The 26,047-nt window shown below is 45.4% G+C and overlaps 1 protein-coding gene across 3 annotated transcripts in view; it reads left to right on the forward strand.

Moving 5' to 3' along the window:
- The window catches only part of CDH13 (cadherin 13), a 1,055,068-nt gene that overhangs the window by 934,637 nt on the left and 94,384 nt on the right, over window positions 1–26,047 (forward strand). The window lies entirely within an intron of this gene.

The raw sequence follows: 26,047 nt of genomic DNA on the forward strand, positions 1-26,047 counted from the left end.
AACTTCTAGAAGCCAGTGCAAACATCTGAAAGCACTTGCTTTGGGCCAGGCCGTGTCCAAGAGGCTTACATACACTCCGTTTTTCACTCCTGCTCCCAACCCTGAGACTCTCATTGTAATACCCATTTAGTGGATGTGGAGACTGAGGCTCAGAGGGCTGAAGAACTTGCCCAGAGTCTAGGCCCCATGCTCTCAACCCCGGAGTAAGCTGCTTCTGCACCGTGATGGGGTTAACAACCCTCCCGCCCAGTGCCTGCAGACCCCATCCTCAGAGAACGTGCTTCTGCTGGCTTCAGCTTCAGTTCTGTGCCCTTGCCCTTCTGTCAGCTCTCCAGGATTCCTGGTCAGGGCTGTTCCTCAGGGAACATCCATCCAGTTTTTCTCTTTACACTTGTGCACTGGGAACTTGCTGAAAATGTCACTTTATAACCTCCGATCTCATCTCTGCTTGAACTTTTCCATTGTCAGCTCACAGCCTCCTGCCCTCCTGTTGCCTCGCCTGCCTCTCCATCCCAATCAGGACAGTGTGTAGTGCAAGCCCAGGACACAGCTGTAACACACACAGATTTCTCTCCTGGGCTCACCAGGACAAGTCTAAGCTACTCTTTCTCACTCTGCAGTTTCTTCAAATTAAAAACGGGGAGGGTGGGTCTTTTAATAGCCAGTGAATTTGGTTAGTGGTCTTATAGCTTTATTTTGATGGGTCTAGTGGGCAAATATAATAATCATTTCTTAGAGCAAAGAGTAAATGAAAAATGTTTTCATCCAGAAAACCAAATTTTTTAAGCTAACAGTGATTAAGTGCTTATCTGTGGGAGACACTATTCTAAGGGCTTCAGGCATCTTAACTCATTTAATTCTCGTAACAGCCCTTTGACATACATAGTCTTGTATGTCATCCTAATTTCACAGGTGAGGAAACTGAGATACAGGAATGCTGGAAACATGCCACGCTTACAGTCTCTGGCAGGACTACTCACTCCAGGTGTCTGGTCCCAGAGCGCTATGCTGGACTCACCTTCTGAGACTTTACACATTGTTCTGGTTCTGTGGGATTCTGAAGTGAAAGAAGCCAGGCCCCTGACACACTGGTCTCCTATTTATTTCTCAACAACCAAATCCAGTGCCATATGTTGAACACAGCAACATTTTTGGAAATATACTGACATTTCCCCTTTATGGACCTCCACGTGCATATCTAATTCAAAATCTGCCTGCACTGTTATCAGTGGCTCATAATGGGACACTAATTATTAGATTTCTCAATTGAAATCCAGGTTTTATTCACTGGAGAATTCGGGCAAAACCCTATAAAGCAAGAAAAACTTTGGTTCATTAGCTAGGGTCATTTTTATACTAGTCTGCTATCTCCGATAACAATTTTTAAATCTTTTAAATTTATGACTGTCGTCACTGCCGCTCCATGATCATTAATGAGATAATGTGCTTCTCCAAGTTCACACATCTTTGTGCGCTTGATACACTTGTTCTGACTTAGCAGACTCAAAAGTGGCCTTGGCTTTCATTCATGCACTCACCGCGTGCTTGGCCAAAACAGGCGGTGAGCTGAAGGCTGGAGAGTTAAGGAAGGTGGGCAAGCCCTTGTCTGCCTGCGGCTGAGCAGGTCAGGAAGCCATGCATTTCCCTTCAGCTCCCACAGATCTCCCAGACAGACTTAACTGGCTGTCTTTGATAAGCGTTTTGTTCGGCCCCAACCACGGCATCCTTCCCAGCATGTGTGGGATTGGCACTGCAGGTATCCGTCTGGGCCTCCTCCAGACTGGAGCTCCCCGAGGGCAGACAGGGCTTCATTTGTCACCGTCTTCCCCTTCTGTCATAGAACAGTGTATGCAGGCAGAGCACAAAGAATATTTGTTGCATTAAATCAAATCAATATATAGCATTCTTGCCTGCCCGGCAGCTCTGCAAATAGAAACAGATGCCTTTGCTAATCACCCCTGGTTGAATGGTTTAACATAGGTTCAGTTCAGCACTGTAAGTCTATATATCAGAGCTAGAACCAGTTAGCTGTCTGGTTTGTAACAGCCAAGCTCTGGCCTCCCACAGTGCTCAGGTGAAAGCTTCAACAAACCCCAGTAAACCAAATTGACCGCTTGTACCAGCCTCACATAGGAATGGTCAAAGTATCTGTTTTCCTTCAGTTCTGGGAAAATGAAAAGACAAGTCAATTTGAGGGAGACTGAGGCTAGATGCTCAAGAAAATCTGCTTTTAATTTTTCCAGAGTTTAAGATCCTCTGCCTGTTCTCATTTTGTAGTTGAATGCAGAAACCCACTTTGAACCAGCATGAGAGAATCCTGGAAGGCATTGGCCATCATCCCTGGGGAAGGAAGGCATTGGTCCTCATCAGCAGAGAATGCATTGTACTCATCCCTGGGGATGTCTAAGGGCTTCCAGAGGGGGCTGTCTCCAGGGTTTGGACAGCATCATCGGCATGCTATCCACGTGCCACTCTGTCTCCCAGCTCCGCTTGTCTGTCTATGTTGGCTTTTATTCTATGGTAGGCTCTCTCCTCGTAGCAGGGAAGATGGCCTCTAAGGGCCCTAAGCCTACATCCCTGTGGCTTATGTACAGAGGAAGACACGCATACCCTGTTCCTCAGACCCAAACACGAATTTCATGGGAAGGCTTCAATTGGTTGTATTGGGTCACGAGGTTAGACAGACACCGAATGCCAGGGAATGATGAGACAGTTGGCCCATCCAAGGTCACGTGTCCATTTCTGAAGAAGTAAAGTAAGGCCTATGATTGACAGCACCAATGTAACCCCACAGGATGGGGTAGGATTGTTCCCCAAAAAGGGTGTCCTCAGATGGAAGCCACACTTTCCATTCACACGGAACCCGCTAGAGAGAGAATGAGCTTAGCCCAGGGGTGGCCAGCAGGGCTGCACAGGGCGGTCTGACCCTGGCTATGTGAGAGCTGACTGAGTGCATCTCTTCCCAATTCCGTGTACAGCAACGTCACATTGGTGTCTTGAATCAGCCAGAGTTGGGGCACAAGCTACACATCCAGGCTTTTTCCCCCCCGAGGAGTCAGATGTTAAGTGTTCACTAGCACATTGCTATGTATAAAGTAAAATCATGCTTCCCCACCTATTGTTGTTGTTTAGCTGCTCAGTCATGTCTGACTCTTTGCAACCCCATGGACTGTAGCCCACTGGACTCCCCTTTTCATAGGATGCTCCAGGCAAGAATATTGGAGTGGGTTACCATTTCCTCCTCCAGGGAATCTTTCCTGACCCAGGGATCTAACTCGTGTCTCCTGCATCTCCTTCATTGGCAGGCAGAGTCCTTACTGGTGAGCCACCAAGGAAACCCTTCTCCACCTAAATATATTATAAATAAAAATTGTGTGTGTGTGTCTGTGTGTGTATACTTTAAGTCAAAACAATGAGGCCCCTGTGTTCCCTTCAAAGATCCATGGTCCCAAGAGATGCTTAATTCTTCTAGATTGGTTTACCAGTTCTGAAGCCGCTGATGCACCCGTTTGAAGGATGGCCCAATCATACCCTGACCTGTGTGAGAAGCCCCCACTGTGCATTTTTTGCCGATTTGTACTCTCAACCTCCCCCGCCCACTGCCCCTCATGCCAGTGACTCTGACTAACAGTCTGTGACCTGGCTTCATGGTGATGGGACCACTCGCTTCTTCTGCCCCTCTTGGGATTTCGTATATACCTCTCAGACCTGCAGGCTTCCCTGGTGGCTCAGATGGTAAGGCGTCTGCCCACAATGTGGGAGACCCAGGTTTGATCCCTGGGTTGGGAAGATCCCCTGGAGAAGGAAATAGCAACCCACTCCAGTATTCTTGCCTGGGAAATCCCATGGACAGAGGACCCTGGTAGGCTACAGTCCATAGGGGTTGCAAAGAGATGGACACGACTGAGTGACTTCACTTTTCTTTTTCTCGGACCTGTAGAAAATAAGGGTTTTTTCTTTTTGCAATTTCTGTCACTCATATTCTCCCCCTATTTTGCCTCAGAACAGTGGGGGTGGTCATCCACAAGTCCTGAGCTGGAGCACTGCAGAAAGAGATGAGTCCATTGCTCCCTGCAGGTCAGCCCACACTCGTAGGTGAGCCGCAGGGTAGCAGGAGACGCACACGTGTGAGTTGGGTGGAGAGGAAAGCACAGTAGTCCAGAGCCAGGCTAGAGAAGGGCCTTGCTCTCACAACAGCTTTGCCCCAGCTGAAGTGCCAGGGAGCACGGCTGTTTTCTGTTTCTGGACTTTATTTGTTTAAAGTACATCTTATTGTAGAATTAGTTTCTCAGACTTTAATGAGCAAAAGAATCACCCGGAGATCTTGTTAAAATGCAGCTTCTGATTTGGGAGGTCTGGGATGGACAAAGAGATGCTCCCTTTCTTTTATTGTTTGTTTGCTTGTTTTTCCTGTGGGTTTGTTGTTTCTTTTACTGTCTGTTTGTTTTATTGTTTCCTTGTTTGTTTTCCAAACTGTGCTGCACAGTTTGCAGGATATTAGTTCTCCAGCCAGGGATTTTACCCAGGCCCTAGGCAGTTAAAGCAAGGTATACTAACCACGGAATGGCCAGGGAATTCCCCTTCTTAGGCTTTTAAAAATTTTTTTTGTTGATTTTTCCACGCAGCATGTGGCTGTCTCACATTCTTCATCTTTGTGACTGTTTTGAGGCCACACTCATTGCCAGAGGCCCAAGACAACTGCCAGCCATCTGGAAGTGTTAAGACACAGACCTGTCCTGGGGACTTCCTGTGGACAATGTGGTCGTACTTGTGTTGCTGGGGTATTGCATGGAATAGACACAGAGATGAGGGATCTGAAAGTACTTAGGATGTGGTTGATTCTAGGGCATGCCATGTGCATTAATTACCCACCTAGTGTGAGCCAGGCCCTGTGATGGGGGAGTGTAAAGGTGAGTGAATCCACAGATGATATCTGAACGTAAATCATAAACATAGGGTTTCCTAACCTCATAGGAGTGGAGGGCCTTCCATTCTTTCTATTTAATTCACAACACCCCCTTTTGCTGCTTGCTTGGTGGATGACTTGAGCCCCACTCTCTTCAAAGCTCCCTTCTGTCCCATCTCTCTTCCTGAGGTGCTGACGTTGTCCCGTTTCCAATTCAAGTAGATCCCATTGGAGGAGGCAGCAGAGCCGTCTTCAAGAGTAGACCCTCGATCCAGACACTGTCAAAACCCTTTAAAACATGTTCTTTCATTGGTCTAGTAAATTATCCTTCCAGAAACGCAACCTAAGAAAGTAGACATCGGTCAGCACAGGCGTATAAAAACAATTCCCAGAAGGACGCTGACCTGACTAATTTCAATTCTAGGCTTGGTTAACAAAACATGTTAATTGCAGAACTCTCTGGGGTCTCTATCTGCCTCCATCTGGCCAATGCCCACACCTTCGTCCTCCCTGTGGGAAACGTGGAATTTTTTTTTTTTTTTTTTTTTGCCTTTGTCCCACCTCTGTTCTGTCTCGTGGATGAGTCACACCCCAGACCCCTCATCTGTGGGACTTCCTGAGATAATAATGTAGATTCCCACAAACCTGAGGAGAATGTCTTATTATTGGGGCAAAAACTGACCTAAGACAAAAACTAATTGCCCTCAGTTCTAAGACTAAACACAACCTCTGCACAATCTATATTTTTTAATCTACAAGGTTATGGGCTAAAGTGTATAATCTACATCCATTCAGTATTTCATTAAGAGACAAATAGACTATATTTGAGGTGGTCTGGAGATTTTGCCAGCTGGACCTGTGTCATCCATGCCAGTCAGCACAACCAGATTTTTTTGTACCTCTTTCCCACCTGAAAACTTGGAGGCTGATTTGTAAAATAAAATTGAAATTACATAGTCTGTCTAAAAGCTTTCTATGGGCTTAATACCAATTTCTGGAGAAAGTTTAATGATACTTCTAGGTTTCAAAGTCAGCAGGAAACCTACAGTCAGGACCGTTGTATTTTCCCCAATATCAAGCATAGGGCTCACATGTAATAAGAAACTCAATACTATTTGTAGAATGAGTAAAATTTCATGGCAACAGGTCATTGCTGGCCTATAAAAGTTCTCTTCCTTATGTTTCTACTATTAAGTAAAAATGATTTTTGTATGTATAACAGGCCAGACTCATTTCAAATGGAAATATTAATCTACAATTGCTCTTGTACATGAAGCACCAAGTTCAAGGCAGAAATAGCAAAGCGGTTAACCATATTATTCATACCTGCACGATTTACCTAAATAGAGATTGCCCAAGGAAGTTCCATCAGCAGTCTGAAAAGTTTCTCCTAAGATTTAAAAATATATGTTTTATGGTCAAGATGCTGCAGGATCCTCCCAGGACTAATACATATCTGGCCAAGAAAAATTGCATTTTCCCATTTACATTCCAAAGTCTGAACTTTTATTTTATAAATGAATTTTCCCTCCAATTCAGAAACCACTGGCTGCATTACAAATTTTAATGCTACTATTATAGGACCATAATTTTAAAAACCCAGGGTTCTCCAAGGGCCCCAGCAGCATGCCATCTCTCCACTTTATTAAAATGAATGAACAGATGTACAATTTATTTCTACCAAGCTATCATCTAAATTCATAAGCTATTTCTCATGTGTCTGAAATCTACGTTGGTTTCCCATTTTCTTTGCCTTAGAAAAAAAATTACACTCCCTCATTTATCACTCTGGGGACATAAACGTGAAGTCTACTCTCCACTTCATTCACTTTAGACTAATATTCTCAGCACAATTTAAATCCCATCTCTTCAAGGCTATTCAATGCGAGTGAGGCAGTGGAACAACCCAGCCTCCAAACGGAAAACTCCTCGGCCATCTAGGTGGAAGACTGACAAGCTGAGTCACATGAGCCCAAGGAGAGGGCTTTGCAACGTGCCTTGACTCCGCTGAGACAGACTAGTCTACTAGTCTATGACAGTGTCAGTAACCAAATGTATTTTAGCTTCTATCTTTATAGAACCCTCAGATCACCCTTATTTCCCGTGCACTGACTACTGTCTGACTGACGATACAGCTGCATCGCGTGTTAATGGATGTTTTGCCAAGGTCTGAAGACCCACGTGTTGATCTCAGATGTCCTTTAGATCCCTATGCAGCCGTTTTTCTGGCTGTGTGAGCTTAGATGTATTACTTAACCTCTCTGAGATCTGATTCATTTAGCAATAAGATGGAGATAAGTGTACTCACCTGGTAATAAGGATTAAATAGCATAGAGCATTTCAAAGTCAAAGCCAAAATAGACGGTGAGCACAGTGCCCGGCGTGTGGCTTGGAAAAGGGGCCATTGTGAGGATGATAGCATCCCAGAGAGGTATCCCTGCCCCCGTAACAGTTGGCTTGAAGTTACAGAGTACCCCCTCCTCGCCCGCTGTCCCCAGTCTTGAGTTTGCTGGCATGGTTCAAGGGAAAGGGAAGGGAGGTATTTTGTAGCCAGCAAATGCAATCAATGAGTGTAGGCTGGAAAGGATACAGAATGAAGCCCTCAGGTTATCTGACAGAAGTCTGCTCCCCGAAGAATTCTATTTATGAGATTCTGCCATAACTGGGCAGTAAAACTGGCCTGAGTGTGTAGGTTGGCATGGAAATCTGCCCTGCATCTATAAATGCATCTCAGGTTTAGGGCTTTAATAAGATTCTGAGTGCCTTTTTTTTTTTTTTTTTTTTTTTTTTGCTTTCCATGGCCCTGATGCCTGGAGAAAAACATCCTGTTAACTTCATTTGCGGAGCACTATGACCATCCTGTAATTTCACCCATGGCTTGTCTTTTTCCCATGTAACATTCTGATGGGGGGCAAAGGGGGAGGCTGGTTCTCCTGGTGTCTGGAAGACTGGCATAAAAATGATGGAGTTCTTTCATTTAGCAGAGACACAGCTTCACGTGGACAATGTCACCAGGGCAAGCTCCTCAAAGAGCAGTAATGGAGGGTAGGAAAGAGGAAAGTGACCTCAGGAGGAGCCGTGGCAGTGGCATTTGTCAGCGTCCATATGATGAAGCATTGCTGTGGGGGCCAGCTCCTGGCGCGCTCTGTCTGTGCATTGTCGGCAGCCCCCTCACTAAAGCAGCAGTGTTGCCTGCCACCGATGAGTTTGTAGGCTGTTGAGGAATTCAGGGCCCCAGGCAACTCCTTCATCTTCGCTTGACCAAACCATGTGTCAAGGTCACGGACTCTAGACCCCCTGACACACAAGAAGATTTAAGGGGGACAGAGTAATAAGATAAACTGGTCCTTATTCAGGTCTGCTTTGGGGTTTTGAAATTCCAGCAGGGAAGCAAATGCCACAGTCAGCAATGCAGTAAAGACTATGAATTTTTTTTTAATAATGACCTGATTCTGTCTCAGAAGATAGAAACCAAGGAGGAGACAAGGTGGGGAAGGGGCTTCCTCTGCCGAGTTCCCAGCTGTCCCTCTGTTTACACTGTTGGTTTGACCAAAAGGACCGTTCTTATTACTCCCAAATCCCAGCTTTATTTCTGGCTCCTTTTATTTACAAGGCAGGGTGGAGTGATGTGCAGAGATTGGTCACCTGCTGGGACCAAATGACTAAGCTTCAGTTCCATCTCCATTCTTCGCCAGATCTTGGATATTGCATGAGTTCCTTAATTCTTTTGACCTCAGTCTCCTCACCTGTAAAATGGGGGTGTTGATGACAGTGGCCAGCAGGTTCTGTGCAGGACAGGTTCGGGAGGCTAAATACTGTGCAAAGTTACAGCTAGTCCATTGAGGAGCTGGCATCCAGTCAAACAGATTAGAAATTATCCTCAAGGTGAGCCACAGATGGTAACATTTTGTCACCTTTGAACCCATATTACGGAGCCTAAGAGAAATCTCATCACTCTTATGTGAATAAAGCCTACGTCAGAATTAATTTTATTGGCTAAGAACCCAGAATTGTCCCATTGTGTATGTTGGTTCAAGGAGGTGAAAAACATCCTCTCTCCTTACTGTTGAAAAGAATATCTGAGAATGATTGCCTTGAACATGTTAATGTGCCATCTTTTGACAGTCCCCAGTCTCTGTTGGGCTTCCCAGGTGGCACTAGTGGTAAGGAAATTGCCTGCCAATGCAGGAGACACAGGAGACATGGGTTTGATCCCTGGGTTGAGAAGATCCCTGGAGGAGAGCGTGGCAGCCCACTCCAGTATTCTTGCCTAGAGAATCCCATAGACAGAGCAGCCTAAAGGGCTACAGTCCATCAGGTCACAAAGAGTCAGACATGGCTGAAGCAACTTAGCAGAAGTGACTTAGCACACATGCATGTTAAATGCATGTTAGTTTTATAAGAAACTGCCAAGCTACTTTCCAGAGGGACTGTACTATTCTCCATTCCCACTAGTGATGTCTGAGAAATCCAGTTCCCCCACATCCTCACCAGAATTTGGTGTTATCATTATTTTTAATTTTAACCTTTCTGATAGGTGTTAGCCATATTTCATTACAACTATAATTTGCGTTTCCCTATATGACTAACAGTATTAGGCATCCTTCCATGTGCTTATTTGTCATCTTTATTCTCTTTGGTGAAACATCTGATCATGTCTTTTGCCTACTTTCTAACTGGATTGTCTTCTTCCTGTTGAATTTTGAGAGTTGCTTTCATGGTTCATATACAAGTTCTTTATTAGAGACGGGGCTTGCAAATAACTTCAGTCTGTGGTTTATCTCTTTATTCTCTTAATACAGTCTTTCGCTGAGCAGGTGCTTTTAATTTTTATAAAGTCCAATTTATCATTCTTTTTTATTTAGATTGTATTTTCGCTGTCAACTCTAAGAACACTTTGTCTAGCAATGGGTCCTCCCTTAGCCTAATACCTTCCAAGTCCATCCATGTTGTTTCAGATGGCATTATTTCATCTTTTTAATGTTTGAGTAGTATTCCATTGTATAAATACACTATATATTCTTTATCCACTCATCTGTTGATGGCCACTGAGGTTGCTTCCATATCTTCAGTGCTAGTGCTCAGTCGTGTCCAAATCTTTGTGATCCTTTGGACTGTAGCCCACCAGGCTCCTCTGTCCATAGGATTTTCCAGGCAAGAATACTGAAGTGGGTTGCCATTCCATCCTCCAAGGGATCTTCCCGACCCAGGGATCAAACTCTTGGCTCCTGTGTCTCCTGCATTGCAGGCAGATTCTTTACCCACTGAGCCATCGAGAAAGCCCCTTGGCTATTGTAAATAGTGCTGCTATGAACATTGGGGTGCATAGATCTTCTTGAATTAGTGTCTCCTTCTAAAAGGTTTATATTGTACAGTTAAGTCCATGGTTCATTTTGAGTTAGTTTTTCCATATGGTATGAGGTTGCGGTTGAGGCCCTTTATTTACCTTCGGATGTGCAATGACTCCAGCCTCGTTTTATGGGCACACGTGAGGGGCTGCTATTTCTGGGTTCTCTATTCTGTTCCGCGGATCTGTGGCTTTCCTGCCACCAGAACTGCCCTGTCTTCGTTACTGTAGCTACATAGTGAAGCTTAGCAAAGAATAGTTATTTTTTCTTTTTCTCAAGTATTTTAGAAAACAACTTAATTTTAAATGTACTTTGAATTTGTAGCATTTTATCCCCTCCAGATTTTTTTTATTTATTTCCATTGTTTTTGAAGAACATTAAAACGTCATGTGAACATATAAAAAAGTACATGAAGTTGCCAGTCTCTCAGCTCTCCTTCAGGATGACCTCTGCTAACACGTTAGTTAAACTTCTCCAGGTGTCTTTTCCCTTTCCATCCATCAAACCCAGTTTTCTATATACAAAGATGGGGTCATATTATTCTTACTATGTTGCAGTTTTATCAGGATTTGTAGCTTTGTCCTTATCTGCAAAATTAGAGAAATAGTTGTTTCCTTGTTCCCTTAGGCTACGGTGAGGATCAGATGACATAATGCATGTAGGGAGTTCTAGCCCAATGCCCAGCACAGAGTAAGCACTTGGTGAACATAGGCTGTCATTGCCAGTATTTTTATTATTTTTATTTTTTCTCCTTTGGCCTTTGCTACCTGCTTTGAATGGTCCTGGTCTTTCTTAGTGCAAGCAAAGGGTAGAGAAAAACTCCATGTTAGTCATTCAAGACAGTTGACAGAAGCCTTCAGGAGAATGGGTTCCTCTGTCTCCCACCTAAGGTTCCTTCCAGCTGAAATGAATGAGACACGGATGTCACACCTTCTTGGTTTACTTCCACGAGTGGTCATTTCAAGCATGTCAGCAGCATCCCAGAGTTCCTACAGCCTTTACATGCGATTGAGCCCTGGTGATCATAGGGGATGAAGGCATCCCCTGGACAGCCACCCACTGCCCATAAACTCTACCCAACCCCTCCTCCAAGTGGGAGCCCCGAAGGAAGATGCTCCACCCCCAGAGACTGCTTGCTGAACTTCCATATGGCTTGTCTCTTCTTCATGCCTTTAACCTGGGGATGGGGCTCTGGCCAGGCAACAAGGAGGAGAGCCCACCAGGTCAGCCCCGCCCTCCCAGCCCCTCACACATGCCAACATGGGGAGCTCCACCCGTGTCCTCAGCTCTGGCAATCTCCACCCTCAAAGATGCTGTAATCTCCTCTTCATCTCAGCTCTGCCCCACACGTGCCCCTTGAATGGCCCACTTCCTCCTGAGTCCATTAACCTAACACATTTTATTTCTTCTAAGTAACCTCAAGGTGTTTGCACCATCTGAAACAACAGATTTCCCTTCTGATCAATAATGCCAAGCAATTAGCTACCTTATCATCTTAACGGCTCTGTATCATGATCTGTTTCATTGGCATCTCACAATTTCACCAGTCCCCTGTGGGTGGCATTTTGGTGGTCCCTGGTTTTTCCTTTTATAAATATCACAGCATTCAAAATGCTTAAATGTCTATATTCATGGGTACATATGAAAGATTTGCAGGATAAACTCTCAGAAGTGAAATGCCAGGTCCAAAAGGTATGAGTATTTTAAATTGCAGTTTATAGTCTTTTTTCCAATATGATCAAAGTACTTTTAAATTACCTTCACATTTTCCGTCTCCCAGGCTGTGCTGGTTTGTGCACTCATGTAGCTGGCCTGCCCTGCTGTGAATGGGCTCCAGTGGACGAAGGTCACGGTTCAGGGATGCGCATGATGTGTGGGCACAAAACAGGGACAGAATTCCAGACCCAGGAGAGGGCTCCTGCTCATAGCAGGGACCCCAGTAAAGTGAGATTCTGTGGGTCAATGGCCCAGCACATGACGCTGAGTTTTTACTATTACCAGGCCCCTAATCAACATTAGTACTGTTAGTCTGCGGAGTGTGGATTTCTTCAGAAAATAGGCATTTTGCCCCCAATAATTTGAATTGCTCAATTCGGCCAAATCCCCATCCTGCAGCCTGTGCCAGCAGCTCTGGGGCCTTGAAACCCCCTCTGGTGGCCCCTCCTCCAGCTGCTGCTTACATCAGAAGGAAGCAGCGCCCACCTGTCACCTTTACCTGCTAATGAGCCCTGGAACTCGCTGCCCTCGGGTGTCATGTATTTTTTCTTTTCCTCCGGGGAGGTCTGTACCACACTGCTGTGAATTCAGGCCTCTTCTCTACCTTGCAGCTTAAATTATACTAACCTTCCACCTCTTCCCTGACTGTAGAAGGAACAAGGTTGCACACAGCTGGCAGAAGAAGATCACCATTGTAATTTGTTCCTGTAAGTCAAGCAACACAAGTGTTACTATAGCAACAACGCTAGATGTGGACTTGCTCGGGAATCACTCCCTTCCTGCAAAAGGTGTGCATGTGTGTGCATGTACATACGTGTGTGCATATGTTTGGGTGTGTGAAGAAATGTTGTTCAGAGTGGAAGCCATTAGCAGAGTGCTGTTTAGGGAAGAGACTGGGGAGCTTCTCCAGCCAAAAGGAAGAGATTCCCTTTAGATGTCCCCTTGGCTGGTCAGCCACACCTGGGCCCAGAAAGTTACCAGCTACCATGCCTCTTACGGTCTCTTGCCATGGGCAGGCCTTCTGAGATGCTCCATAAACACAAACTTCACATTAGGCAACTGGAGGCCAAAGACCACAAATTTTGATTTGTTCCCCAGTTCACAACCTCTTCTTAAATGTTTGCAAAGGCAACAGAAAGATAAGTTCATGAGAATCAAATCCACCCCTTGGAAGGACCTGTGTGGGGTTAATGAAACACGACTCACCATCCAGACATTTAACTTACACACATCTGCCTGTGTGTTCTCAAAGTCACATGTGGATTCTTCATACAAGGTGGCCCAAGAGGAGAACAAGCCTCCCAGGACTGCGAGAGCCTTTCATGTGGATACTTTTGGAGACTTTTAAGAATCATCTGGGCCTCCCTGGTGGCTGAATGGTAAAGAACCCACCTGCCAATGCAGGAGATGCAGGAGATAGAGGTTCGATCCCTGGGTCAGGAGGATCCCCTGGAGAAGGAAATGGCAAATCACTCCAGTATTTCTGCCTGGAAATCCCATGGGCAGTGGAGCCTAGTGGGCTACAGTCCACAGGGTTGCAAAGAGTCAGACACGACTGAGCAACTGAGCACACACACACGCAAGAATCATTTTGATCATATCCAATTGTGTCTAAAGCACTGATTTTAGAAACTGTTGTAAAAAGACTGCGCTTCCTGGTGGTTATCATAGAAGTGATGCCCAGGACCCAGAACACACCAACCAGCGTCCATTCTTTGGGGGTTGGTTGGCCAGTGGGCACCTTCACCCCTCCTCCCAGGGGTCCAGGCTGAGCCACAGAATCCTCAGTTGCTCCCTCTGCAGTTGCTCCAGGTGCTTAGACTGGAGGCTTCAGCCACCGGGTTCTATTGACACGGAGATCTCTGTCTTCAGCTTCCACTGGCACAAGCCCTTGGAAGGTGGGAATCCTGGAATGCAGATTGCCCAGATTTTCTTATTTGAGAAAAAGCAAGCCCTTTAGCCACCCCCACCTCTCTGTCTCCCCCTCTGTCTATCTCTTTCTCCTGCCTTTACTTCCTGTGTTACTTATTTCTATCTTACTTATCTCTCCTTCTCTCTCTCTCCATCTCCTGCCTTTACTTCCTGTGCTATTTATTTCTATCTTCCTTATCTCTCTTTCTCTCTCCCTCTCTGTCATCTCCCTTTCTCTGACTCTTCGTTGCGCGCGCAGCAATGCATTTCCCTGCCTTCTTTCCCAGCTCCGCCTGCCGCCACCAGCTCCCTCTTTCTCCCGCCGCCTCTTTATTTCCGTGTGTCTCTCAGTCCCCGCTCTCTCCTCTCTCCTCAGGTCCTCTCATCTCCTGCATGGTCTCCTGTGCTACCTGGCAGTTCCTGCTATCCCACCCTGTCACTTTGTTGTCCTGGTTTAGTCACTACTCTCTGCAACCCTGCAGACTGTGTCCCGCCAGGCTCCTCTGTCCATGGGATTCTCCAGACAAGAACACTGGAGTGGCTTGCCATTCCCTTCCCCAGGGAAATCTTCCTGACCCAGGGACCAAACCCGCATCTCCTGCATTGGCAGGTGGATTCTTTACCGCTGGGCCCCCAGGGAAGCCACCCTGTCACTAAGGAGGGAAGAATCAAGCTGGAAGACGTCACCTTTTTACATAAAGGCCCTTAGCGCTGAGAAGCCACCGTTTCCCACATTCACGTGCAGAGGGCTCCATACGGCCCTCCCTCGCAGGGAAAGGCAGGACTCTGTCTTGCCTGTTGCGTGTGAGTTTCATGAAACGCCTCCTTGGCAGCTATTCAACAGGCCTGATGAGGGTTCTGAACAGCATGTTTTCTCATGTAGTTATACCTCAACAATCACTGACTGTATTGTTCCTGGATTGAAAATACATTTTCAGTCCTTTTTTTTTTTTCTTCTGCAGTCCTTATTTTTGTGCTCCCCAACCCTCCCAGCAATTTTCAATGGATTTAGTACTTTCACCACACACAGGGAGGTGAGAAAGTACAGGCCTCTTTTGCGAAGGGAGTGAGCACAGTGGAAAGGAGGGAGGCTTTTGCGTCCCTGTGCATGTTTTGTTGTTCTGCTTTTTAATTGGAGAGTCTGGGACACATTTATCGACTTGAGAGGCGGGCACGTTGGCAGGTAGGAAAGCAGGACAGGAGTTGAAGGTGGAAAGGGGATGGGGCGTGGGGGAGAAGTCCACCTTGAACAGGATGGAAACAGTCCCCTCTAGCCTCTCAGCTCCAGGCTGGGATGCCGGATGTACAAGGCACCTATGTTTTGATCTTTCTTGCCCCTTAGCAAAGACCAAGCTGCCAAGGGTAGGCTGAAAGGTCAAGAGAAGAGGTCAGAGATGTGATGTAGCGGCGAATCATCTGGAGTCTGACTCTGAAGGTCTGTCCCAGGGCCCCAGATCCTACGTTTCTAACTACCTCACAAGTGATGCCAACCCTGGGCCAGGGACCACACCTCAAGTAGCAAGGGTCTGGAGAACAGGGAGGGGAAAATGGACCACAGCTGGTAATTCTTCACTGTTGAGTCTGAACACAGTTCCAACGGGGCCAAATGGGGGGAAAAGATCCCTCTTTTCTGGTTTTCTGAGGCCCATTGAGAAAGCCCCATGAGTGACAGGGCTGCCTCGCTCCCTGGAAGCCCCTGATCTCTGCTGCACCTGAGTCTACTTGGCACTCACAGGCACAAATGTGTTTATGGAAAAGCGAGAGGCAGGCAAGTGTCAGGAAGAAGGAAATGCAAGAAAAACCACCTTTCTTCTTTTATAAAAGGGATTATCAGTGGCTAATTCAAAAATTGTGGAGTAATGAAAACTACATCAATAATTTTCATAGTAATTATAGTCTTTAGTTTTACCCTTGAATGTTTTTCTGGCAAAGTCTGATTTAGTTACTCTGGAAAATGTTATTATGCTATTTCAGTGTTTTCCCATGCAACTTGAGTCTAGGACCAAGTTGCTGATAAACCTTGCCCTGGGGGATCTGTGGGCTGCACTTACAGGCTGATACTCGTTAGGGAGCCCCTGACCTGGTTTAGCTGGATCAGTGATTCTCAGCCAGGGAGGACTGTACACACACATACACACACCGTTCTGGGACACCCAGCAATGTCTGCACACATTTCTGATTGCTACGACTTGGGTGCTCCTGGCACCTGGTGGGTAGAGGCCAGGGGTGACACTCAGCATCATGTACAGGGCACCCCCTCAACCAATGATTATCCAGCCCAAAATGTCACTAGCACTGAGCCTGAGAAATCCTGCACTAGATTAAAAATACAGTTAGGAACTAAAGCGTTCTACTGCTCAGGACACCCCTGATGATACGTGACACCAACTCTAAGTAGTTTATATAACAAAGGAAAGTTATATTGTCAGAAATATTTATTTAGCAAGACTAGGCTCCTGTAGAAATGACAACAAAAAGCCCAGAAGAGCAAAGTTTATTTCTCCGGTCACATTCCTTATAATGATGTGTACTGTAACCAACGTCGTTTCTTTATTCTTTCTGTCTGTGTTCATTATAACAATGTGCCTCTATTGCTTACTACGTGTCAGGCGTTCATCTCAACATTTATAAATATTCTTCCTTAGTAATCATGATCCTATAATGGTAGGTACTATTATTTTTTCTCATTGTGCCAATGAGAAAATCAAGATACAGAGAAGTTAAGTGACTTGGCCAAGGTCACACAACCAATAGGTGGTAGAGCCTCGTGGGGGTGTTAAACATGAGTAACTTTCCGTCATTCATTCTTTTCAATGTGAAAGATGGACCTCGGCACCTCTCTCCCACAGACTCCAGTGTGGCTCCACCCAAGATCAGAACCCAGAAGGGACAGAGGATGATTTTCCTAATCCTCCCTGTCTCACTGGGTCTGATTCCCAAAGGAACAATTCTCATCCATCTCTTCTCCCCATGGGACTCGGATGTTCTCAGATGCTCTACAAGCCACCTCTGGGAAGAAATACACGGAGGTGCCAATGGGAATTACAAGTGGGCCCCTGGGGTCTATTTGAAACAGGAATCAATGGTGCAGACATGGATAATGGATTTAGAGCAGTTTCTTCTGACTACGACATTTGGGATTTAAATATAAATTAGAAGCTATAAGTCAATTCCAAGTGTGAATTTGTACAAATCTCTTGTAATGAAAGCAGAAGGTTTCTCTTGTCCTTATTTGTACTGGAGCATTAGCATCAGGAGCCTAACCAAGTGTGTCGATTCTCCTACTGCTCAGGAGATTAAAGATGTACTTCCTCTAGTTAGAAACAGCTGCAAGGGGCACGCACGAAGCAGGGCTTGTTCTCTGTGAACTCCAGGGTGCCCAGCTCATCTCTACATTAAGCTGAGCAACACCACATCAAATAGGTAAAGGAGGCTGCTTTAGTGGATTAGTCCAAGGAGACATGGCTCTCAAAGGTTCTCCTCCTTCCCAGCCCCTCCTGTGTTCAAAGAGGAAAGCTTCCAGCCCCAAATTGCCTCTCCTCACATGGGACAAGGGGGCAGTGAGCTCTGAGAAGCCGGCAAACAGTACACAGCCTCACATGTTTAGAAGGTACAGACCAAGGACTCTGTGCATGTTGATAAATGACATAAATCCCCACTGCCTCACTCACAGAGTCACCATGTGACCCAGCAATTCTGCTCCTAGGCATCTGCCCAAGAGAATGAAAACATATGTCCACATGAAAACGTGTCCATGAATATTCAGAGCAACATTTACCAACAGTCAAGAAGTGGAAACAGCCCACATGTTGATTAGTAGAAGAATGGATAGATAAAACATGGTCCGTCATGCAGTGGAACATTATGTAACCATGAAAAAGAACAAAGTACTGACACAGGTTACAACACGGATGGACCTTGAACATACTATACTAATTGAAAGAAGCCAGACAGAGAAGACCACATATTATGTGATTCCATCTCTATAAAATGCCAGAAGAGTAAATCCATAGAGACAGGAGGTAGATTAGTGGTTGTCAGGGGCTGGGACGGGCAGAGGAGTGGAATGAGTGCTTAATGGATACAGGATTTCTGCTTGGGATGATGAAAACCATAACCTCAGGAGATAGCCCTGTGATTTTCATTGGCAAATGTATTCTGTTGGTCTGTAAGCAACCCTGATAGGCTCCTAGAGCAGAGACTGCAAGAAATCTCAAGGATGATCCCTGCCACCCAGTGGCATCCTTTGGCCCTCCCAACATCTGCTAGGACCTACACACACCGGAACGGATCCCTAAGATTGGTTTAAAGCTTGATCCTAACACGAGGAGGTGGCCTTAGGAGTCATTTCAAGCAGCTGTTCTCACCCTCCTTCATCAGAATCATATTGGCGGAGTTTTTAGACATGCAAATACCTAGCCCCACCCAGGGAAGATCTCTGAATGTGGGTGGGATCCCAGATACTAAGCAGATTTCGAGTGTTTCTGATGTGCGGTCAGTGTTCTGAACTCCTGCTGTCCTGATACTCTACATCTCAGATAACCAAGCCAGGACCCAGAAGTCGCAGAATTTACCCGTGAGGTAGAGGTGGGTCAGAACTTCCTCATTTCACTGCACTTTCCCCTCCTCTAAACTTGTGGAATTGCATAAACCAAATTCTAAAGTCCTTAGAGCAGACCATGCTATTGTTAAAAAAAAAAAAGTCCTTCTTCATTCAGGTTCAAATGCTTGTGGTTGAACATGTATCCCTGCAGAAAATCTCTTTGCTTCTCAAAATTAAATTATTTCCAATCATCTCATTAAATGAACATATGTATTTGGCCTTTTCTTTCATTTTTTTTTTTAAGACAAGAAGCTCAATTGAAGAAGAGATGTTAATGTCAGATGAAATAAAGTTTCCACGCAGGGCATTTGCAGAAAAAAAACAATGCAGGCATATTTGCTCCTTGGTTTTTGTTTTTCTCTCACCATCAAATGTAATATTTATTTCATCAGTTCCCTAAGGCAGTGCTTTTCAAATTTCTTTTTAGCTGCAAAACTTTTTTCCAAGCAAAATCTTAGACAACAGCTCTAATATACAAAACAGATAAAATACAGTTAACAGATTCCTCGGGCAGTTTCTGTCTTTCTTGTTTAGAGGAAAATACTTGATACACTGGTGGGACTCCTGCACCATCTCACTTTGTTCTGAGGAACATGGTTTGAGAACCCTGCCCAACAGCATAGCTTTTCTGCCAGTCTTCAGTGACTCTTGTCTTTTCGTTTTGTTTTGAGGAGAAAAAGCATGTTTTAGTACTTGAGTTACTTCTTCCTAAAAACTAATATTTTAGCTGCATTGTGGGTCTGTAATTGGCAGATTTGAGGAACTTCAGTAGGTGAGGTCGTGTGGCGGAGGTGTGCAAACCAAAGTTGTTGGGCTGTTGGGCACCAGGGAGCCAGAGCATGGCCAGGCATCTTCCTCAGAAGTTGGGTACCCAGCACCCCCTCTGTGTCTGCAGCAGCCATGAAAATGGCTTTCTCCGCCAAGAAAATGAATCAACACAAAAGAGGGTGCCCTGAAGGGGCGGGAGCACGCAGTAAACGCCTTTTCCCCCTCCTGCCCGTTGGCTCATCCCCCTGCTTCTGCGGGACACTTGGTCTTTCCTCTCCCTGAACAGTACCCTGGACACAGCCCTCCTGGGAGACACACAGTTCTCCTCCAGGCCCAGGGCTCCCCAGGGCAGGTGGGTCACACGCACTGGAGGATGTGCCCATCTGCTCTCCCGGACCAAGAACCGCACATGGAGAGTCCTCTCCCTCAGATCATGTTTCTTTTTCGTTAAGCTGCTATTCTTTATTATCATGGAACTCTTTCCGTGTTCAGTTTTTCCATTTCCTCACCTGTTTAGTCAGGGTAGCTTGAAACATTTAACTGAGAAAATGCTTGTGGAGAAGCCTAAGAGGTGCATCACTAACTGCCCTTTACCACGGCTACACGGCACTCTCTCCACCCACAGTAGAGACAACATGCAAGTACTTTTAGTAAAGCGAAGAAATCACAGTAACTGTCAGTATAGGAAATTAATGTTAGTTGGATCAAGGAAGGACTTTGATTCTGTTTTCTTAAAGAGAGTTTTTAACTTTTACCAATAAACACTGAAATGTTTACAGATTCAGTGGTGTGTCTGGGATTTGCTCCAAATAAAACAGGAGAAGAGGACGTGTGGACAAGGCACATTGGGAGTGTGAGCTGAAAGGACTCAGTAGGTACAGTTGTCTTGAGGGCTGGCAGATGAGCAGGTGGTCCTCAGCCAAGCAATTCAGAGTCCCTTGTGGGTCTCTCTTGTTAATCACTTCTTAGACATAAAGTCTTCTTAAAATACTGAATAAACTTTATGTAGAATTCTACACATTAAATTTTTATTTAAGTATTGTCTATGTTATGTTTGTGCATGTTATATATACATATATTGTGTGTACATTATATATACATTTACCTTTTATACTTTTACATTATATATATTTTAAATATTTAACATTATATTACATATATATATGATCAGTCCTGGGTGTTCATTGGAAGGACTGATGTTGAAGCTGAAACTCCAATACTTTGGCCACCTGATGCAGAGAGCTGACTCATCTGAAAAGACCCTGATGCTGGGAAAGATTGGGGGTAGGAGGAGAAGGGGACAACAGAGGATGAGATGGTTGGATGGCATCACCGACTCAATGGACATGGGTTTGGGTGGACTCTGGGAGTTGATGACGGACAGGGAGGCCTGGCGTGCTGAGGTTCATGGGATCGCAAAGAGTCGAACACAACTGAGTGAATGAACTGAACTGAACTGATATTATAAGGTACACATAACATTATCTGTGAGCTGAATTAAAATAGCCTCCCATGTTTTCTTCTAAAACGTTTATTGTTTTACATTTCACAGTTTCTGTATGGCGTGAGGTAGGGATCAAGATCCATTGTTTTTCCACCTGGCTATCCAGTGGCCCCAGCACCATTTATTAAAATGACCACTAGCTGGAAACTAAATCATGTCCAAACACAGAAGCACCCATAATTGGCCACAGGTGCAGCCTGGGATATATGACAGTGGAGAAATGGTAGAAATCAAACTGTTTGGATATGCCATGGGTGAGCAGTGTGTATAAGGAAAGGGACTGACCAGGAGAAAATGTGTCAGTCTCCTGAGCTATAAGCCCCCGAGGGAAGAGAGAATGGTGTCCCTCTCACTGACTGCTATACATCCTGTGCCTGGCAGACCCCCTGACATTCAGTAGACATTTAATGAGTATTTATTTAAGCAAGGTCTTGCATCTTTCTGTCCAAAGATGAATCCTAATTATAGATAGAAGGAAACCAGATATCTGGTGCAGCTGTCCCTTCTAAATGTGGGTGCAATAAGTTAACATCATTTGCCTTGTTGCTAAACAGCAAGACAAGGATAAGTAAGGGTGTAAGGGTCAGGTCTATAAGATTGAAAAGCAAAGAGCTTCTTCCACACCCATCCAGGGAAATAAGAGATCTACACAAAACAACCACTTTAGAAGGCAGACTGTGATAAGAAGAGAAAGAACCACAGGGCTTTGAGCCTTATTCTCCAATTCACAAGTAAGAATTTGATATGAGACAGAATGAAATCAATCATCATCACCACTGCTAACAAATATTGATTCCTTTTACTCTATGCCAGGCAACGTGCCAAGATCCTTAAACACATGATCTTATTTACAGCAATCGTGGTTTCTACCCAATAGGTTATCAGCCAGATATTAGATTTTTTCCAACAAGCTGCATCCTTTATGTAAATACAGACTCATAAAAGAGTTTCCAAGCTCAGTTTCTAATGATGTCTCCATCACCCTTTTATCCTCACAAATAGAAACTTAAGTGTGTAAAACTTTACAGGGCCTTATCTTTTAATTTTCTCAAAGCCAGGGCCCAGCCAACTCTATCCCATCCTTTTGAATTCAGCATCAGTTCTCCATGAAACCCCAGGGTTGGCAGCTCATGAACCTGGACTCCTAACCTAGATAGCATATTAAAAAGCAGAGACATTACTTTGCCAACAAAGGTCCATCTAGTCAAGGCTATGGTTTTTCCAGTGGTCATGTATGGATGTGAGAGTTGGACTGTGAAGAAAGCTGAGTGCTGAAGAATTGATGCTTTTGAACTGTGGTGCTGGAAAAGACTCTTGAGAGTCTCTTGGACTGCAAGGAGATCCAACCAGTCCATTCTAAAGGAGATCAGCCCTTTGTGTTCTTTGGAAGGACTGATGCTAAAGCTGAAACTCCAGTATTTGGCCACCTGATGCAAAGAACTGACTCGTTGGAAAAGACTCTGATGCTGGGAGGGATTAAGGGAAGGAAGAGAAGGGGATGACAGAGGATGAGATGGCTGGATGGCATCACCGACTTGATGGACATGAGTTTGAGCGAACTCTGGGAGTTGGTGATGGACAGGGAGGCTTGGCATGCTGCAGTTCATGGGGTCACAAAGAGTCAGACACAACTGAGCGATTGAACTGAACTAAACTGAATCTGGACTCCAGCAATTAAGCAAGCAGCCTTTCTTGTGTCCTGTCCCTTAAAGTCATGAGCTGTCACTTCTCCCCATATGTGGCATTCTAGTCTGCTGACCGTCATTTCCATCTTCCAGGTTAACCTTAACAAGCAACTCTTTGCTCTATGAGGAAGAGCGTACATTCTCAGTGTAAATTAAAATGCAAGTCCCTCTTCCCCTGATGGTGGATGACCTTTGTGGCAAGTCCAGGTAGTCTCTTCCTAAGTGTCCATCACAGAACTCACCTCACCTTATCAGAGAAAAGAAAATGAAATAACTCAGCTCTGAATTGCAAGACAGAGCTAATGAAACTCAGTATGTCCCAAGCCAGTCACCCACACTGATTGTGTAAAAACATGTTTTACATCTCATACTTGATTTACAGCACAGTTTAACAGAAAGTAACTTTATCTATTTTTTCCAATTAAATGAAGTAATGTTATAATCAATAATTCCTCCTGCTCTGGTATGGTAAATTAATGTCTGTCTATTGTTTTTAAATCACAAAATGAGCATTGCTCTAGAAATATAAAATGGTACTATTTCGTTTTAATCTATTTAATTTTCCATTCTTGAATTACATAATGGGGTTAAAACATTGAATAGAATTAATAGAATGAGTATTTAATTAAGCAGTAATGAGTTTCTAAATGGATGCTCAAGGAAACTGGCTTTATAGTTTATGCAAGAATCAGATAATGGTCTTAACAGAGACTATAATAATTGTGTTGAATGTTTTCTATATTTAAAGATTTTTTTTTCTGAGTTCTCTCAGGAGTTGATTTAAACATATTCCAGTTCCTTGATTAGACCTCACTTTGCTCTCAAGGTAAATTCTAAATGCCTTTCCCTGGCTGGCAAGGCTCTGCATCATCTGACTGTCTCCTCCCCCATAGTTCAAGAGCAGAAGGTTCTCTCCAGCCACACACACCTCCCCTCTGCTCCACAAAGGCCCCGTGCTCCCTCGACCACTAGCCTCTGCACCTGCCATTTCAGATCCAGGAGGACTCTCACCTCTCACCTCACTAACTTTTCGTCTTCGTTCAGTTCTCAGGGAATTCTTCCCTAATGACCCTCACTAGGCTGGGGCAGGCAATGGGGATCTTGAGTGGGCATGAGTAACAGAACTTGTGGAAAGCAGATGTTACTGCAGTCCAGATCTGGATGTGACCTGCGGCTCACTCGGTGACCTTGGACCAAGCTCTTCCTTCCTCCTCCAAGCCTGCTTCTTCCTCTGCAACCTGCAGAGTCCAGCAGCGTATGTGCCACCATGTTCTGCTCCCAGGCACACGGCAGACAGCAGTAGACGATCACAGCACTCCTTCCTGCTGTCCCCAGATGCACTGCCGGCCGCTCTACACGGCACCCAGGCAGCCTCACAGTGCACAGAGCGGGCTCTCACATCCTCACCTCGGTCATCCTTGGCCTTGAACTGTCTTTCTTCTCCACCCAAACTGCATATTATCAATAGAATTATCTGTGCAGGTCAAGAAAATACTGACTCTCCGGCCTAACCCCAAATCAACTGAATTGGAATAGGGTTAGTTAAAAAAAAAAAAAAGTGTTTTTAAAAAGCCCTCAAGGAGACTCTAACAGGACTAGGAACCACCAGTCTGATTTCAAGCTCTGGAATTTCATAATTTTGGGAGAATGTGGGGAAGATAGAAGGTAGCACTAACTTAAACAAGACTCAGGAATCCAGTCAAAATCATTGTCTCCTGGAGCTGTTTCTATGTGACAGCACCCTCCACGTCCCCTTCACTCCAACTCCTCTCCATCCGGTGTGTGTGTTCTAAGAATTTCCCAGCACCGCTTGTAGGGAAGCGAGACAACCTACCCAGGTTCACTGAGGTGTGAGAGACGAATGAGTTCCCATCCCCAGCTTGTCTCCCCCAAGGCATCAAGATTACGGCTTCTGATTAATGATTTGCAAGTCAATTAATCAGCCACCGCTTTCGGGACTTCATTTCTCAAATTACTTCTCTTTGAACATCAGGGCCTTCTGACATTGTCTTACTGTCTTTAGGTTCTCTTTCCTACTAATTGAAATTCCAGGATATTTCTTCTTCTTCTTGTCAGCTTATTGGCATTACTTGCTTATATAATATTTGCAAACAGATTACTATTCACCTGTAGTGTGTCAGGGGTAAGCATCAAAACAATACTTTACGCTTCCAGCTCAAAGGAATGTGTTAATAATGATGGCTTGTGAAACGCAGTCTATGAGAAAACTGAGTTTTCATTTATTGATTTATTTTTTCACCACGCCGACTTGCAAGAAACATTTGAGATGTATTACAATAAAAACAAAAGTACAACAAAGCTCCAAACAGTTGATTTATATGTTTCCTTAGAAAATGCTTTTCTAAAGTCCTGCTAGGTTGGGCCAGGGGTAGGAAGGATGAAGCTGGCTCCCTTCATTAGAGAAGATGGTACAGTCACGCTCTGGAGTCAAACTCTAGGGCTCCAATGCCAGCCCTTCCATGTATGAGCGAGAGCGTTCTGGTATCCAGTCACCTGTCCTCAGGGTGGGTGGGGCTGTACTAGGGGAGAAGCGGCCATGCAGTCATTTCTGTGCAACTTACCATGAGACCTTAAGCTCCGAGGGTTAGCACAAGGCCCTTAGTGTGGCCTTAGAGGTCCCGCTGGGCCAACCGTTGGCCGGGTGGTGTCCTCCAAGGGAGAGCGTGGTAAGAGGCAGGTGAACAGCCTTCTTCCCAGGGCCCTCCCTGGCCTTGGCTGGTGGTGAGCTGGGGGTCCCGAGGGACAGGCTGGGGGCCATGATCTGCAGGGCTCCAGGGCCCTCACCACAGACACCCACTGGCCAGGCCGCGGCTTTGAGGCAGCTCCTCTTTCCCGTCCCCTTCTCCAGGACCTAATGGCAGTAGCCATCTGTCTGCGTGGGTCCCCGGGACCCTCCCCTCCCCCCACCCTATTTGAGTGGCCTGAGGACCCTGAGGGCTAGCTGGGTCCTGGGCTCCTGGCTCCCCTGTGATGACAGCCAGGCAGGGTCTGAGTACCAGGCCCTGAGGGAGCTGCCAGCTGAGATCTGCCTCTTCAGCAAGGCCTGGGTGCTGGTGCGAGGACCTATACTTGGTGCTGGATGAAGGTATGGTGGGGGTGGTAACTGGTCCTCAGAGGGATCCCCTCCTCTAACCCAGGCCCTAGACCTCGGAGGGTGAAAGTTGAGCCTTAGGACTTTGTCCTTACTTGTCAGAACAGAGAATAACATTTGTTTTTGTGGAGGTTTACAGGAACACCTGACCTCAAGAGCAAAGGATCTGACAGCAAGACGTTTGCAACAACTACCCATGCCCTTCCTGCACCTTTCCTAGAAAAGGGTTTTGCTGACAGCTTTCCAGAATTTTGCGGTTTTTAAGGCATGAGCCAGCCATCTCCTTGCAGGGACCTCAATACACTTGTCTCTGCTCCAGACTCTGACATCTTGATGTCATTTGGCCTCGCTGTGCACTGGGCACACAGGCTAACATTCGGTAACAGAGCTGCAAGAACAGATGCATAAAGGCTCAGACTCAGTCCAGGTCTGGGTCTCACTCAACAGCAGTTCAGGACGGGCTTCCCTCCACCTCCTCATGGTGCCTCAGGGTC

Source organism: Bubalus bubalis, chromosome 18 (genome assembly GCF_019923935.1).
Source record: "Bubalus bubalis isolate 160015118507 breed Murrah chromosome 18, NDDB_SH_1, whole genome shotgun sequence".
NCBI classification, from domain to species: domain Eukaryota; kingdom Metazoa; phylum Chordata; class Mammalia; order Artiodactyla; family Bovidae; genus Bubalus; species Bubalus bubalis.